The sequence below is a fragment of the Coenobita brevimanus genome, chromosome 62 (genome assembly GCF_032717465.1).
Source record: "Coenobita brevimanus isolate Jiangsu-jjx chromosome 62, ASM3271746v2, whole genome shotgun sequence".
Taxonomy (NCBI): domain Eukaryota; kingdom Metazoa; phylum Arthropoda; class Malacostraca; order Decapoda; family Coenobitidae; genus Coenobita; species Coenobita brevimanus.
The window spans coordinates 2,698,179-2,716,534 of NC_137015.1; the positions used below are offsets into that span (position 1 = coordinate 2,698,179).

General features: G+C 42.3%; 1 protein-coding gene across 1 annotated transcript in view; it reads left to right on the forward strand.

Annotated features, from left to right (window-relative positions):
- Nucleotides 1-18,208: 18,208 nt before the first annotated feature.
- The window catches only part of LOC145404086 (uncharacterized), a 201,806-nt gene continuing 201,658 nt past the window's right edge, over nucleotides 18,209-18,356 (forward strand). The window contains exon 1 of the mRNA XM_080275693.1: nucleotides 18,209-18,215. The gene's annotated coding sequence lies outside the window, so the exon portion shown is untranslated. The remainder of the gene's footprint in view (nucleotides 18,216-18,356) is intronic.

Consider the following 18,356-nt stretch of genomic DNA (forward strand, 5'->3'; position numbering starts at 1 on the left):
AAAAGTATATACTCTTGTTCTTCTTTGGTTGATTTTAAATGGCTTTTTTAACAGGTCAGCTATGAAATTGTCATCCTCAGTCTGTATTTCCCACTGCCTATCACCTCGAGCCTTTTAAACACAGTGTGTGCAGGAATTTCAGAATTAACGGATCTTGACATAGTCTCTCTTTTGTGTATTATTTCTTGCAGCTTTTTTTTTTTTCTCCTGCATTAAAAAGAAAATGTATTGCCCTAAATAGCACTGAGAATTTAAAACTAACAAGCATCCTTAGTTATCCAAGAATAACAATCATTCTTAGTTAATTCCCTTCATTAAACATCCCCAGTTGATTCCCTTCATTTATGTCAGAGAACCCTAAAACAGTACACCTGGGTCTGAGAGACCCGGCCACTTTTTGCCACTTACTAGTTTAGCAACTACTATATGCCAGGGACCCCTGTCCTTCTCAATAGCTTCCAAGGTTTGGATGCTGATGCTAAAGATGGCTGTGTGGTTTTCCAGGTCTCCTTCTGTTTTGGTGTATAACACACTAGAGTCGTGGTCGGGTAATTTACTGTTGTGTGATGCAAATTTTTTCACACTGTGAATTGCCCTCTCCACACCACGAAGACCCTTCATGTCACTAGCTTTGACAGCAGTGCGAGCATCATTGTGTCGTGTCTTTTCTTATGGGGTCCATGTAAACAGAAACTACATTTTTGTAAAGGTTTTTCTCAAAAATTTGCCTAAAATGCTTTAAATATGTTAATTTTAATTGTATATTCATTATTGCATAGTAAATTTAACCAAAAAGGTTGTAGATTTGTCAAGGATTCAGTAAATAAAACTTTTTTTTTTGGGGGGGGGGGGGTCTGTGAGACCCAGGTGTACTAATGGTGTATAGGTGCAAATAGGTGTACTGTTTTAGAGCTGAGATTTTTCCCTGCATATGTACGAACATTTGTCATTAGTACGGTTTATGTTTTTTTGGTTAGTACCGGGTATTCATTTCCTGTGGTTGACAGGACATTTATATATTGATGTGGGTATGATTTTTTGGTGCCTGTTTATTTTTGTTGAATTATTATTTAGTCAGTTTGCTTTTGCTTGACAGAGATTCAAAACCTCTGACTTGGATTATGGCCAAGTGTTAGTCAGAATGGAGAGTTAATTTGAATGATAACCAAGGAGTCTCATCCCTACTTCATCACTATGGCTTATCAAATTTTATGTAGCCACAGAGATTCATAACCCCTTAGATTGGATTATGGCCAAGAGTAATCAGACTTGAGAGTTATTTGAATAATAACCAAGGAGGCTCATCCCTACCTCATAACAAATGATTATTGAGTTTTATACTCCCACGAGTTAGTACTGAATTTATAAAAGTTGCCTGGTATTGTCAGATGAAAACAAACTGACTATAGTTATGAATGTGTTGAATTGTAATATGTCATCTTTATATATCTGTATTAGTCTTGGAAAATGTGCCTTTGTAATGTCATCTTCGGGTGTTTAAAATTTTATAGGTATATGGGAAGATCCTAAGGTGCCCTATGGACTGAACTATTTTGATATACTATTTCAAATCACATGGTTATTTGCCATATTTCTCAGGCATGTGCAAGAACTAATTTGCCTGTCAAGTCCCTATCGTCTATTAACCCATGGTATCTGAGAAATCAGCAGTATTATGTGTTGAGCAGATTATTACCGTATGTGCAGTATGCTTTGCTAGTCAGAGTATTGTGTAAAGTTGTAAGCTCTCGAACATCACAGCCTTTTGTTTATTCATTTTAAGAATTACTGTTTACTTATTCTTTGGCTATGCTGGCATTTCTCCTACGTTGTTGCATTTTATTTGTCTTTTTGGTGTTTGTGATGGTGTCTGTTGGATTAGGTTGTGGTGGTTTATAATTCTGGAGAGATAGAGAGTGAAGTACCGGTATGTAAATGAGAAAGGTTTAACATCAGTGTTGGAGTGAGCTAGGATGTGTGAAGTTCCCATGAGTGAGTGTGTGTGTGTGTGTGTGTGTGTGTGTGTGTGCTGAAGAAATATTGGGTTTGAATGGTGAGTGAATGAGTATATGAGCCATTTCATTGGGCTTGCAGTTGGCCAGTTTTTCTCTATTGGGTTTTCTCTGTGCTTTATGGGCCCTATACATTTCATCCCTGTGTAAAAAAAAAAAAAAAATGAATAGATGACTGCTTAAAAAAAAAAAATGATTACGATGATTGAAAAATAATTGGTTACGAAGATGGTGATTAATTCACTTAACTAGGCATGGCACTGATAGTTTTTCCACTTTAATGCTTGTTCATTCTTCATTCCTTGTTCACTGGAAGTAAAATTGAGAGAGAGAGAAATCGGGAGAGAAACCTTGCCGTATTGCCAAAAATCATTACAGACATCTGACCCTTCCATCACCTGTACTGAGAGTGTTTCCCCTCCCTTCCCGTAACATAAACATTAATTCTTTTATCTTACTCGTTTGTCAATACATGGAAAACCTATTAGGTCAAGATTATACAGTTTGGAAGAATATTTGCTGTGTATTAGTAAAGCTTGGCATGTAATCCCACTTGACTGACTACAGAAATCCTGGCAGTCCCAAAGATATATGTCTAAGGATTGGCTGTTGTGGTAGTGTGGTGAGTGTGTTGTGATGTGGGAGGCCATACACTGTGGTACATTTGGTGAGTGTTTTGTGGCAGTGTGGTGCATGTGTGTGGTGAGTGTGTCGTGGTGTGGGAGGAGGCATAACACTGTGGGCATAGTGTATTGTCTGTGAGTTGTATATTGTGTTGGAACTGAAGTTGAGAAAGGTGATGATTGTGTTGAAGTCTGGTTATACTCATTTCACTCTAACTTTGCACAAATTTTCATGTTTTCACTTTTTTTTTTTTTTTTTTTTTTTTTTTTTTTTTTAAGAGGCAAAATATTTCAGACATATTCTTTTCAAAAATTTTCATCGTGACAGGCATATTTTGATGCTTGTTTACCGTATTCTTACAACTCAGCATTCATGAGGGAGCATAAGCCATTTTTAAATGAAATTAGAGTAAAGAGAGAGGATAGGTGTAATTGTGTTTCTCTGGGTATGGTTGTGTCTGAAGGGTGGGTGTCTCTTGATGGTTTTTAAAGGCTTCTGTTGTGTGGCTGTAGTGGCCATGTATATCTACGTAGTAGCTATGTAGTCTATAAAAATAATAATATAATAAAAAAATAAAAAAGTGGATGACGGTCACAGCCACTGGCGGACTGCACTTAGGCTACCGGTATTGCAGATGGTTGGAGCCGGTGACTTGTACTGTGAAATTCCATATGCTTTTCACAGCACAGTTCCATTGGAATGGGGGCCGTTTTAAGGGAGTAGGAAAAAAATATGTACCTTTGTGAAATTTAGTGTTCAGTATAGGATGAGAACAGATGTTTTTTGAGCACTCTGTGTAGTGTAGGTTTTGAATACATTCTTGCCAAAGCATTTCTTCATAACCAGCATCACATTTTAATGCTTATATACTGTACTCAGCATCCATGAGTGAGCACAAGGCATTTTTAGACCAAGTTAGAGTAAAGAGGGAGAGAGAATAGATGTGTATTCATGTTTCTCTGGGTAGGGTTGTTTCTGAAGGGTGGGGTGTCTGGTGATGGTTTTTGAAGGTTCCTGTTTGGCTGGAGGTTTTGGGATGTCTGTAGTGGCCTTGTGTGTATAGGTAGTAGCTATGTACAGTCTGAAATATTGAAAATAAAGTGTATTAAAAAAATAAAAATGAAATAAAAAAAAGGAAGAAGGTTGACAGCCACAGCCATCAGTGGACTGTGAATAGTGCAGGCGGTTGGAGCTGATGACCTGTACTGTGAAATTCCATATATTTTCACAGCACAGTTCCTTCTGAATGGAGGCTGTTCTAGGGGGGGAGAAAAAAAAATGTATCAAATATATCTTTGTGAAATTTAGTGCTGGGTGTAGGATGAGAACAGATGTCCTTGAAGCACCGGTGTAGGTTTTGAATGGGTGTATTTGCTGGGTAGTGACTATACACAGTAGCTAAAGCAAGTATCTGTGCAGGATGGGGTCAGTGTTCCCAAAATTCTTATTGTAACAAGTGATATCCCAGGAGGGTTGACATACATGATCTCACCCACCTCTGTTTAGTGTTGCCTTATAAGAAACGCATTATGGTTACTGTTTTCAGTATAGGGAGACAGTTCTTACCACAACTGATATTTGGATTATATTGTCTATAACCAGATGGCATAATCCCATAAGGGGTGGTCGTTTGTCTTTGAGTTGGTTATTTTACAGGGAGGGACACTAACCCTCCGCCAACCCTCTCGTTGATGTGGTGGGAACACGTATGGGTTGGTTATATGGTTACCACCCAGTGTTGTAAATGGTTTCCTGGCTTACAGGAAACCATTAGGCTTGTAACTCAATGTAAAGCCACCTGAAGAGAGAAGAGTAATAAAAAGTGACAGTGGATTTATATAGCCCTGGAGTTAGTGCATACAAATTGCCTTGACACTGTATGCTACGTAATAAATTAAATAATCAGGTCAGGTTTGTTATTCAGGAACCTGATTCACAAAACATCCCACTGCTGGAGCTCTGCCAGAACCAGCGTGTGGCAACATCACATTTCACAGTATTAATACTTAAGTAGGATGCCATATCAGATGCTTATCAATAGAGAAATGATACACTGTTTAGAGAGTGATTACCATTTACTGGAAGGTATATGCCACAACAAAAATGGATGGTCAGGCTTCTATGGGATTATTGCATCATAAAATGTTTTAGTGTGAATAATATCATAAAGCTGTTTACAATATTACAAGCTTGATGCCCTAGAAATTATCACCCTAAATCTTCAGTTTTAAGGCAGTTTGTCTTGGCATCTCAAAATGAACGGACCTTGAATTTGGCTCTCATTTTATTTTTATTTTTTTCTTTCCATTAAAAAACAACTTCCTCCTCATGTAGTATGCACAGATACTTTTTTTAGCCACTGAGCAGTATGAAAAAAATAATATACTTTTCAGAACAGTCCCTATAGGATGGAGGTCGTTTAGGTAGGGGAAAAAAATTGAGAGGTGTTATGTTAGAGGAAGTAAAGGGAAATGTAGTGCTGAGTATAGGAAGAAGAGGGAAGTGTAGTGTTGGGTATAGGAAGAAGAGGGAAGTGTAGTGCTGGGTATAGGAGGAAGATGGAAGTGTAGTGCTGGATAGAGGAGTAAGAGGGAAGTGTAGTGTTGGGTAGAGGAGGAAGAGGGAAATGTAATGTTGGGTAGAGGAGGAAGTGTTGTGTTAAGGAGAGAAAGAGGAGGAAAATATAGTGTTAGAGAAGGAAGAGGGCTGTTGTTGAGGCAGTGCAGGTTTTGAATGGCTGTAGTGGCTAGGTAGTATGTACAGGATAAATTAGTAACAAAAAAAAAGGGGGAGGAAAAAAAAACAAAAATTGTTGCACGTTTTATTTGGATGGAGATCACATTTTAATTAGTTCGGGGCAGTGGTCAAGTGATAGGTCTAGTACAACTTCCTTGGTGGTTTCAATGGCCATAATGCTCTTATTTTTCTCTGACAAAGTGGGGCCAGACTGGAGGGTCAGTTTAACTAGTAATCAAGGAGACTCATTCCTGTCTCATTACTAAGTTTCACTATGTTTCGTGGGATTGGTCCAGTTTTGTCAAATAAAAATAAACTAACTTATTGTGAAGAGGTACATAGTGAGGTTGGGGGAAGGAGGCAGCTTCATTAGTCAGTGTGGACGGCTTGTTGGGATGTGGTGTTGTGTATGATGCTTATGTGTTGGTGTTTTTCTGGTTAGAGAGTCTCTCGGTTGTCCTGTGTCTGTGTTACGCCACGAGGGGTCTTTGGCACTGAGAACACCATCTGGTATTGTATTGGTGTTGATGTTGAATGGGAAAGTCATGAGTTGATAATTATGAAGCACTTTTGTAGAGAAAAATGTGAGAGGTAGTCAGGATTCCAGGGGCTTAAATGGTCAGTAAGTGAACATGTGGCCCTTCTTACTGGACATGGCCTGGTTATATCAGTGCCATCACATGAAGATGTCTGCTTAGCACCACATTTAAAACAGTTGGGTGCAGAAAGTGAGAATCGGGGGTAGGGTTGCGAGAGGCAGACTGAAAAAGACCTGAAATGAGGTCATAGTGTGTGAACTCAGGGATAAGGAACTTGAATAGGGAGGCTACCAGAGATCAAGCAGCCATTAGGTGATCAAGGCCATCGCAAGCATGTTGGAGCCTTTACAAATGATATATGACCAATGCGAAATACTGAACCACTTCTACAGGCCCACCATGCACTCTTAGGTTAAGAAGCACAGTATATATATCCATAGGATTGAATTATATTAAAACACATCATCTGATATATAAGGGCACATTTTCCCACTATTACAAACTAAATATGTGTAAATTGTGAGTTTTTGTGTGTGTATGTGTATAATGCCAGCAATAAGTAATTCCTCATATAATAATTGATACGGTATATATTGCTGTAAATTGCCGATAGGTGAACATGCATGAAGTTAGGGTTGGGTCCCACCAAGAGGGACTTTTCCTTAAGCACTTAAGGATCATATACGAGACAGCCACTATCGTGATCTGTATTTGTATTAAATTTGAATTAATAATATTTTCTGATGAATCAATCTTGACCTTTCACAGCATACCTTTGAGATTAATTAAGAAGCATATTATGTGAAAAGTGTTTGTATTTTTGACTGACAGATTAAGAGAGAAACTGTGCTTAGTGAAAGTATCTTAAATTGGGAATTGCTGATAGGGGTTTTACAGTAAGTTATTATTGTTATTGACTAACAAGCAGTTTCTGAAGCTTATAACTAATGATACCCCTTGTTGGCATTGTATTACAATTGAAAACATTTGAGTGTTACTTGTGTTTTAGTATTTCATATAGTTAAGTATTGTATTAGGCTCCCTCCCTCCATCTGCTTCCTCTTCTCCTCCTCCTTGTTCTTTTCTTCCTTCCTCCTCACCTTAACCACCCATCCAACCCACCCAACCACCACCACCACCCTGCAACCCACCCAACCACCACCACCACCCTGCAACCCACCCAACCACCACCACCACCCTGCAACCCACCCAACCACCACCACCACCCTGCAACCCACCCTACCACCACCACCCTGCAACTCACCCTACCACCACCACCACTCGGCAACCCACCCTTGCTATGCCCTGCCAGATGTCCCCTGCTATTCCTGCCATCCCTGTCTTGTCCTTCCATGACTGTCCTGTCATCCATGGCCTGCCATCACTCACCTGCCCTGCACCTTTGCACTGTCCTCCCCTCCCTTGTACCCTTGTAATACATAGCTATGCCCTCCCCTGCACCCTTGCAATGCATAGCCATGCCCTCTCCTGCACCCTTGCAATACATAGCCATCAGGTGAATCATTTTAAGTACAGTAATAACCTGAAGAGAATGATAATGGTAGTATTGATAATATTGATGAAGATATGAAAGTTTATTTTCATTAAAAAAAAAAAAAAAAAGTGCCATCTTATGTTTAATAATAGTAGCCAGCAGGAACGGTTAATGATATGTAGTTGAAGTTGTGCCTGACCTTGAAGAGTATTTTGTAATTCCATATTAGTAATATAACAAAGCTAAGCAGTTACTGTAAAGCATAATCGTTTCACAAAAAATATATATATATATATATATATATATATATATATATATATATATATATATGAGTATTGTACCTCACTTTGAGAGACTGCATTTCATTTGTTTGTCCTGTTTATTGTTGTTATGTATTTGATCTATAATGCTTCCTTCCTATCCTCATCTTCCTCCCCCACCCCTCCCCTTTCTATTTTTCCTCTTCATTTTCCACATCATCTTTCTTCTCTTCCCTCACCCACAGTCTCCACCTCCTCCCCCCTTCCTCCTCTCTGTCTCCTAATTTCTCTTCATCTTCTCCCTGTAACTGTCCTACTATTATTTTCCTCCACCTTATCTTTGTTTTCTATCCTCACCCTCAGTCTCCACTTCTTCTCTTTGATTTCAATTTCTCTTCTTTTGTTCATCTTCTCCCTTTTCTGCTCGTACTACTACTATCTACCTCCACCTCTTCACCCTCTTCCTCTGCCTTTCTTCCATGTTCTCCTTTTCCTGCTCATCTTCCACCACTCCTGTCTGCTCTTCCAGTATCTCCTTCCCTTCCTGTCATTACCCTCTTCCTCCTTGCTCTCTTTCTTTCCACTTCTACCACTCCTTCCTTCTGTTTTTCCTCCCCTTCTTCCTTTTTCTCTTCTTTACCTCCATCTCATCCTCCACCTAACCCATTTCCTTCATTCACCCTCTTCCTCTCCTTTCCTGCTCCTCTCCCTCTTCCACTCCTTCAACTTTCTTCTTCCATCCCTCTTCTTCTTCCCATTTCCATCCCTCTCCTCTCACTCCCCGTTCCCCTGTCTCCTCCATCTTTTCCCTTTTCTTGTCATTTCTCTTCTTCCTCTTTCATCTGCCTCTTCTCCTTTTCCTCTTCTACCCCTCCTTCCTTCTGCTCTCCCTCTTTATCTTCATCTTCCCTCTTCCTCTTATACTCCCTCTCTTGGTCTTCCTCCCATTTCCTCTGTTCCTCTACTATTTCTCTTCCTCCTCTTCACTGTCTTCCCCTTATTACTGTTCTCCTTATCTTCGCAACCTTCTTTTCCTCATCCCTCTCCCATTCTTCATTCTCTACCTCTTCTCCCATTTCCTCTTCCTTATTTTTCTCTCCTCCCTCTCTTCTTCCACCTGTTTCTCTTCCACCCCCTCCTGTTACTCTTCCTTCCCTTTCCTTTTTCCCCTTGTCATCTTCCTCTCCTCTCCTCCTCCCTCTGCCTTTACCTCATCCACTTCTTTTCTCTTGCATCTCCCTTTCTCTTTTCTAGTATTCTTCCCTCCCTGTCTTCTTTTCATTCTCCTGTCTCTTCCTCCCATATCCTCCTCCTCTTCGTCTCCTCTTTTCAAATACTTCCTTTTTCTCTTGCACCCCCCCCCCTTACTCCTCTTGTTCTCTTTACCTTCATTCTCTTCCCACCCTGTCTTCCCTATCCCATATTCCTCTCTCCCCCATTCTTTTCCTTTTCTACTCCCTCCCCTTCCTCACCTCTTCTCTTCCACCTCCTCCATTTTCTTTATATTCTTCCACTCCTACAACTTCTCTTCATCTTATACCCCTTCCTCCTCCTCCTTCCTCTTCTACTCCCCCCTTTCTCTTCTCTTCTACTTCTCCCCTCCTCCTCTTCTATTCCCCCCTTACTCTCCTCCTCTTCTACTTCCCCCCTCCTCTTCTACTTCCCCCTTTCTCTCCTCCTCTTCTACTCCCCCCTTCCTCTCCTTTTCTATCCTTTCGACTCTCCCTCTCCTCTTCCATCCCCCTTCTCTCTTCTACCCTCCCTTCCTCTTCTTTTCTATCCCTCTTTCCACTACCCCTTCCTCCTCCTCTTCTACTTCTCCCCTCTTCCTCTCCTCATCTACCTACCTTTTTCTCTTCTTTTCTACCCCCTTTCTCCTCTTTCCCCCCCCCTTCCTCTCATCTTATACCAACCCTTCATCTTCTACTCACCCTTCATCTCCTCCCTTTCTATCCCTCCTCCTCCTCCTTTCTTCTCTCCCCCCCCCCTTCCTCTCATCTTATACCAACCCTTCATCTTCTACTCACCCTTCATCTCCTCCCTTTCTATCCCTCCTCCTCCTCCTTTCTTCTCTTCCCCCCCCCCTTCCTCTCATCTTATACTAACCCTTCGTCTTCTACTCACCCTTCCTCTCCTCCCTTTCTATCCCTCCTCCTCCTCTTCTGTCCCCCCTTTCTTCCTTTTTCTACCCCCCCTTCCTCTTCCACCTTTTCCTCTCTTCTACCCCCCCCCTCCTCTCCTATTCTACCTCCCCCTTCTCATTTTTTTTTATAATCCAATTACTTTCATGTAGGTTATGCTGTGTGTAGAAAGAATAAAATAGTATAGGCTTATTCATCCATTTTTTCTTGCCAGTACGATAATTTAACTCTTGCTGACACCACACAATTTTTAGTTCTTGCTGATGCCTTCCACTCCCCCCTCTTTCCTCTCCTCTTCTACTCCCCTCTTGCTCTCTTCTACCCACCTCTTCCTCTCCTCTCCTGGATGAGGAGGAGAGGAGGGAAGATGAATAGCAAGAGGAAGAGAGGTGGAGGGGAAAGATGAGGAGGGAGAGAGGAAGAGCAAGAGGGAGGGGGGGGGGAGAAGAGGGAAGGAGAGGAGGAGGAGAAAATGCAAAAAGAGAGGAGAGGAGGAGCAGGGGGGGAAGAGAGGAGTGGAAGAACAAGAGGGAAGGGGAGGAGGAGGGAAGGAGAGGAAGAGCAAGAGGGAGGAGGGGGGAGAGAGGGAGGGAGAAGAGGAGAGGAGGAAGAGAAAAGGGGAGGAGAGGAGAGGAGAGGAGGAGAAAAGAGGAGGAGCAGGGGGGGAAGAGAGGAGTGGAAGAACAAGAGGGAAGGGGAGGAGGAGGGAAGGAGAGGAAGAGCAAGAGGGAGGAGGGGGGAGAGATGGAGGGAGAAGAGGAAAGGAGGAGAGGAGAGGAGGAAGAGAAAAGGGAAGGAGAGGAGAGGAGAGGAGAAGAGGGAAGGAGAGGAGGAGAAAAGATGAGGAGCAGGGGGGGAAGAGAGGAGTGGAAGAACAAGAGGGAAGGGGAGGAGGAGGAGGGAAGGAGAGGAAGAGCAAGAGGGAGGAGGGGGGAGGGAGAAGAGGAAAGGAGGAGGAGAGGAGAGGAGGAAGAGAAAAGGGAAGGAGAGGAGGAGGAGAAAATGCAAGAAGAGAGAAGGAGAGGAGGAGCAGGGGGGGAAGAGAGGAGTGGAAGAACAAGAGGGAAGGGGTGGAGGAGGGAAGGAGAGGAAGAGCAAGAGGGAGGAGGGGGGAGAGAGGGAGGGAGAAGAGGAAAGGAGGAGGAGAGGAGAGGAGGAAGAGAAAAGGGAAGGAGAGGAGAGAAGAGGGAAGGAGAGGAGGAGGAGAAAATGCAAGAAGAGAGAAGGAGAGGAGGAGAAGCAGGGGGGGAAGAGAGGAGTGGAAGAACAAGAGGGAAGGGGAGGAGGAGGGAAGGAGAGGAAGAGCAAGAGGGAGGAGGGGGGAGAGAGGAAAGGAGGAGAGGAGAGGAGGAAGAGAAAAGGGAAGGAGAGGAGGAGGAAGAGAAGAAGGAAGAAGAGGTAGAGGGAAGAGGGAAGGAGAGGAGAAGGGGGAAGAGGGAAGGAGAGGAGGAGGAGGAGGGAAGAGAGGAAGAGTGAGAGGAGGAAATGGAAGAGGGAAGGAGAGGAAGAGGAGGGGGGAGAAGAGGGAAGGAAAGGAGGAGAAGAAGAGGGATGGAGAGGAGGAGGAGAAGGGGGAAGACAGAAGGAGATGAGGAGGAGAAGAAGGAATTGGGAAGGAGAGGAGGAGGAGAGTGAAGAGGGAAGAACAGGAAGAGCAAGAGGGAGGGACAGAAGTGGGAGGAGGGAAGGAGAGGAAGAACAAGAGGGAGGAGGAGGGGGGGAGAGGGAGAGAAGGGGAGGAGGTGGGAAGAAAGGAGAGGGAGGGAGAGGAGGAGAAGAGGACAGAAGGAGAGGAGGAGGAGAAGAGGGAAGGAGAGGAGGAGAAGGGGGAAGATGAGGAGAAGAGGGAAGGATAGGAAGAGCATGAAGGAGGGAAGGTGGAGGAGGAGGAGGGGGGGAGGAGAGGAAGAGCAAGAGGGAGAAGGGGGGGGAGAGGAATGGAGGCAGGAAAAGAGGAAGAGCAAGAGGGAGGGAGAGGAGGAGGAGGTGGGAGAGAGGAAGAGGGAGGAGGATGGGGGGAGAGGAAGGGAGAAGGAGAGGAGGAGGAGCAGAAGAGGGAAGGTGGAAGGAGAAGAGAAAAGGGAAGCGGGAAGGAGAGGAGAAGAGGGAAGGAGGAGGAGGATGAGAAGAGGGATGGAGAGTAAGAGCAAGAGGGAGGGAAGGGCGAGGAGGAGGAGGAGGAGGGAGGGAGGGAAGGGCGAGGAGGAGGAGGAGGAGGGAGGGAGGGAGGAGAGGAAGAGCAAGAGGGAGGGAGGGATAGGAAGAGGAGAAGAGGGAGAAGGGAAGGAGAGGAAGAGCAAGAGGGAGAAGGGAAGGAGAGGAAGAGCAAGAGGGAGGGACAGGAGGAGGGAAGGAGAGGAAGAGGGAGGAGAAGGGGGGAAGAGGGAGAAGAGGAGGAGGAGGGAGGGAGGAGGTGAAGAGCAAGAGGGAGAGGAGGAGAAGAGGGAGGAAGGAAGGAAAGGAATAGCAAGAGAGAGGAAGAGGGAAGGAGAGGAGGAGAATAGGGAAGAAGGAAGGAGAGGAGAAGAGGGAAGGAGAGGAAGAGCAAGGAGGAGGAGGAGAAAAGGGAGGAGGGAAGGAATAAAAAAACAAGAGGGAGGGGGAGGAGAGGAAGACAGAGGAGGAGGGGAGGAGAGGAAAGAGGTAGAAGGATGGGGAGAAAGGAGAAGGAAGTAAGGAGGGGATGAAAGGTAAAAGGAGGAGGGGAGGGGAGGGTATGAGAGGAAGGAGGAGGAGGAGAGAAAAAGAGAGGAGGAAGGGATGAGCAGAAGAGGGAGGAGAGGTAGAAAAATGGGAAGGAGGGGAGGAGAGGAAGATGGAGAAGGAAAGGGAGAGGGAAGAGAAGAAGACAGAAGAGGGGGAGGGGACAGGAGGAATGAGGAGGGGACAACAGGAAGAAGGATGAGGGGAGGAGAAACAGAAGGATTGGGAGGAGAGGAAGAGGGAGGGGAAGGAGAGAGGAAGAGGGATGAAGGGAGGAGGAGAAGTAAAAGGATGGGGAAGAGAGGAAGAGGGAAGGGGAGGAAGGAAAGAAAGGAAGAGCAAGGAGGGGAGGAAAGGCAGAGGGAAGAGTAAGAGGGGAAGAGGGACAGTGAAGAGGGCTAAAGGTGGAGGGAGAAATGGAACAAAAGCATTTTTAATACATAAAGAATTAATTTTAACAATATGCATTCACAAATATTTCGTGGAAAAAAAAAATAAATAAATAAATAATGCTTCCTGTACAACTATCAACCACCTGACTGATGACACTTTCTGGAGTTGGTGCACAGTAATGCAGTTTCCTTTTTCCTATTTAAAAATCTCTCCTAAACCGCATTACTGGTATCTGAAAGCGATTACTGCATCATTATTAACTAAAAGATCAGTATTTATGTCCGCATATGTACATTACAGTGCTGACAATATTAACAAGAATTATCAACATAAACAAAATAATCATGTAATGACATCTGGCTATCATGGAAGATGTTAACCATAAACTGCATTAATCAGAACTGTGGTACTGTACTTACGTAACAACAAAAATAACATCTACACACCAGTGTACCATAATAGTCGAAAAGATCTACTAAAACAATTCTTATTATAAATATTAACCCACTGAGCAAGATGATGTCATTTTCATGTCACAGTACTATTATTATAATTATTATTGTTATATCTTTTATTCCATCTTGGGATAAGCTTTTTAAACTGAAGGAGTTCAACACAGCTTCAGTTAAAACTTTCAAAATTAAACCTTTCCTAAGTTGAATAAAACAATACGGTGTTGATAAAAACTTTCATAATTAAACACATTCCTCAGTTGAACAGAACAATCTTGTTGCAGCAAGAACAAACTGAAAAGGATATTACCAAGACACAAAAGACTGACACTCATTACCATCCCACATTCTTTTTCCTACTTAAGGATGGAGCACGGTGAGCTCCAGAGTGCAAGGATGGAAAACATAAAAGTGGAATACATGATCAACAAAATTAGTAATGAAGAGAACCAGATACTAACACACTCACTGTTCAAGCCCAAGAATCCTGTATTATGCTTCACAGCCAGATGTATATTGTGCATATATTTTGAAACAGATGCACTTCACGTTACAATGAAAACAACTCATTCGGATGACTAAAGTTTAATAATGTTAAATATGGGACATTAAACTTTTATCATATGCTCCTCCATACATACTTCATCCAATCAACTCAACCCAGTCCACTTCCTAGCCCCACCATCTTTAACTGTTTTTGTAAACAGTGCTCGTTCATCATATCCATCCACATTCTTGACCTACAATACCTCCTCTCACTTTCACTCATTCAAGCATATTTTTTCACCATCTAAAAAATAATGAAATAAAAAATAAATTGTCTCAGATATAAAGGGTCCAACAAGCTTGCATGTGTCAGCCTTGGGCACCTAATGTCAGCTCTCCATGCTGCTGGATCTCTTACAACTTCCCTATTCAGTCCCAATAACGTAGCAACTGTTTCATAACACAAACTCAACAGTTAGCAGATAATCCCCAACAGTACCTATGATACACTCACTCTAACACAGGCTTACATAAAATGACTGCTACACGAAGCAAATAAACCATCACCCAAATCCAGACAAACACCTCAAACACACCCTCATGTTACTCTACTCAACCAACCACTCCCACTGGAAAGACACCTAAAATTCTAAGATCTACTAAGGGCACACATGATCTTTTCTTAATAAACAGATAACATCAGAGCAAAGACATATCATAAACTCAGTGTCTTGAAAACATCCATCCATCATCCAATCCTACATTGTCCCATGACGAGCATAGGAGTCTGGGGCTAAGCAGTTGGTCCCATTTAAGATGAGAGTGAATCTTGAAAACATTCTATGAACAATTCATTAGAACAGTGACTTACACTGGCACAAGATGAGCCCCCCATTTAAATGGCACAAAAATGGAAAAGCTTAAGACAACACAAACCACAGCCTTTGGAATAATGACTGGATGCAAAAGGCCATAAACGCACATCACTTCTATTAAAAACAAAAGTCCTCCCATACAAGGACCATAATTATGAGAGAGACAGTTCATCATTTCAGGTTAACACTTCTCAATCCTGCAACTGTATGTTGCATCACCTTCCACCACGGAGAAACAAAGAGGAAAACCACCAAACACTATACAAATTGCTTCACCGACATTCCTCTTTCTCCACCCAGCACTATATTTCACACACACACACACACACACACACACACACACACACACACACACACACACACAGAGCCATCTAAAACCTTCAACCAAATAACATCCTTCACAAACCTCCACCAAACAACACCCCTAAGAAACTACCCAACCCCGAAAGACAAGACTACGTTTAACCAGAATGCAACACAGTCACTACCCTTCCCTGCTACAACACCAACACAAAATACAACTAAGAAAATTCAGTATGCATAAACTGCAATGCAACCTCTCACACCACAACACACTTTTTCACACCAGGTACCACACAGTCATAACACAAACAACCTTTGAACATAAAACTCAACAAAACATCTAGGAGAATGGCTACAGTATGCATTTTACAACTTTTCTAAATTCTTCTCCCAATTAACACATTCTGTCAGAGTTGCATCCTGTATATTCCACAGGTCTGAATAATACTCTTAGCAAACACTTCAGATTTCAAAACAGCATAGCCTACACAGTCATAACAGCCAACCTACACAAAGCCAGAAATTTAGAGTTGCAATGCAGCAAGCACTGCAAATTTTGTCCATAATATAGATAAATAATCCACACACAGCTACGTACATGAGACTGAATTCGTGGTATAACAGGAAATATATCAAAAGAAGCTATTTAAGGTAGGAGATAAAATATATCTGAAAAATATAACATGCATAATACCAGACTTGTGGTATAAATATACCAAAAGAAGTGATATGAGGTATAGGAAAAAACATATCTGAAAAAAATAACAAGCATAATACTGGACTTGTGGTATAACAGGAAATACAACAAAATAAGCAATATGAGGTATAACAAGGCAACATATATCAGAAAATATACCAAGCATAAAACCAGACTTGTGGCATAACGGGAAATATACCAGAAGCATGTATGTGGTATAACAAGACAAAATATACCTCAAAAATATAACAAGCATAATATTGGCCTTGTGGTATAACAGAAAACATCAAAAAGAAGCAATGTAAGGTATAATGAGAAAATACTACCTTCATACAGCCCTATAAAAGTTCGTCTCAAGCATTTACATATAAAATATTATTACATAAAATACAATATTATTACACTATGCTTTGTTGAATGGTGGGGTGAAATCATTTATATATATATATATATATATATATATATATATATATATATATATATTATATATATTAAATGAAACTGATTTGCTTTAGGATGTCACCATTATTTTAAGATTTAAGATGTCACCAAACCACAAAGTAATCCAAGTACCTCATCACTAAACCTCTAAGTAATGTCACCAAGTTTTATGTCACCAAACCTCTTAATAATGTCACCAAACCTCTCTACCTGTCACTAAGAACCTCTCTGTCACCAGGCATATACTGTAATGTCACCAAGCATATATTTTAATGCCAAGAACCATATTTTGATGCCACTAAGTAATTTTGTGTTGCTAGACAAAGTCTGTCAATAAACTGCAGCTTTCAGCTAGAGTGATCTTCATTCATGTGCGTCTAGTTGCTCTAATATATGGTCGTGGAGAGGGATGCCTTCATGTGTTGGCAGATGATAACTGGGTGCTTCTACTGCCCACCTACACAATCATCCCTTGATTCATCTCCCAAACAAAGGTTGTGGGCTACAGGAGGACAATTTAAACATCCCTTGACTCTTATCTCCCAAACAAGAGTCATGGGATGTAGGACAAATTTAACATCCCTCAATTCTTCTCTCCCAAACAAAGGTTGTGGGCTGCTGGATAATTTCAACATACCTTGACTCATCACCCAAACAAGGGTTGTGGGATGCAGGAGAGCAATTTCAGGCTGCACTCCACAGGGTTCATATTTCTAATGAACCTGGAGCCAAAGCAACAATACATACATGAAGATCACTCTACCCAGGTCCACCACGAGGAGGTAAGCTGCTCGGACCCACACCATGCCCGTCCCAACCACCCTACCATTGGACATGCTGCCATCATCATCACTGCATAGGCCTTATAGTTTTGCATGATAGTCTGTCTCTGTGTTGACTGATGGCAGTAAATATTTGATTTTAGGAGAAACGTTTCAAACTGGAGGCATTAAATATAGCTTTCAATTTCTTCTTGATCTTCATCTTGGTCTTGATCTTCTTTAGAACACACCAAGAACAGAAACTGGTGTGTGTGAGGAGAAAACATACTAATAGGAACTGGTGTGCGAGGAGAAAACACACCCAGAGAAACTGATGTGACAAGGAAAAAACACACCAACAGGAACTGGTGTGTGTGTGTGAAAAGGAGACAACACACTAACAGGAACTGGTGTGCGTGAGGAGAAAACACACCAACAGGAACTGGTATCCGTGAGGAGAAAACACACCAACAGGAACTGGTGTGCGTGACAAAGAAAACACACCAAGAACAGGAGCTGGTGTGCGTGACAAAGAAAACACACCAAGAACAGGAGCTGGTGTGCGTGACAAAGAAAACACACCAAGAACAGGAGCTGGTGTGCGCGGAATAATGAGCTCACGCCGTGAACAGGATCAAATGCCAGCCACAAACAAATTTCCGGTCACGCAAACGATCGCACACACGCGGCACCTTCTACCCAACTAATCTACATCAAAAAGAGGTTTAGCTAACGAATCAAGCCAGCCATATCACGGCCTCTGCGCAGATACTATTGTAAAATGTAGCTTGGTGACATTTTGGTGACATCTTACTTTTCTAATATAGAAAAGTTCATCCAATTTCGAAACCTTATTGTTTGGTGACATAATATGAGTAGGATATAGGATGTTTTATATTATATAAAACAAATTATACCCATTTAGAAACCTAGCAGAATGGAGGCACCCTAGGATTATGATGTAGAATATTCAGGTGCTGCATGTAGAAGGGGCCAAAACAGATCTAAATCATGACACGAGGTTGGGGTTCTTGCCTACCAAGGCAGTGGTGCGTGAAGACTGAGAGGATGTGAAATATGTATCAGCGTCCCACGTGTGACATTCAGATAAGTGCTGGTGCCCTGATTAATGAGCAACACATCGGCCCAGACTATACTCAGTTCAACAAGTCCAACACCATCAGTGATGACATCAATGCTACAGATGTTGATGACCTCACAGATATGGTGGCAGGCAGGGTGAAAATGGCATATAACCTGATTGTTTGTTGTGCCCAAGGGTTATGGCCTCAAAAGCGTCCTCTCAGGTACATCCAACACCCACACAGCATATAATAAACATTTTGGATAAAAACTATTAAAATCAAAATTGAAAAGACGTTATTCAATTGAAAAAAATAAAAAATAAGCAACCACGTGATTGTCACACGCAAGGGCC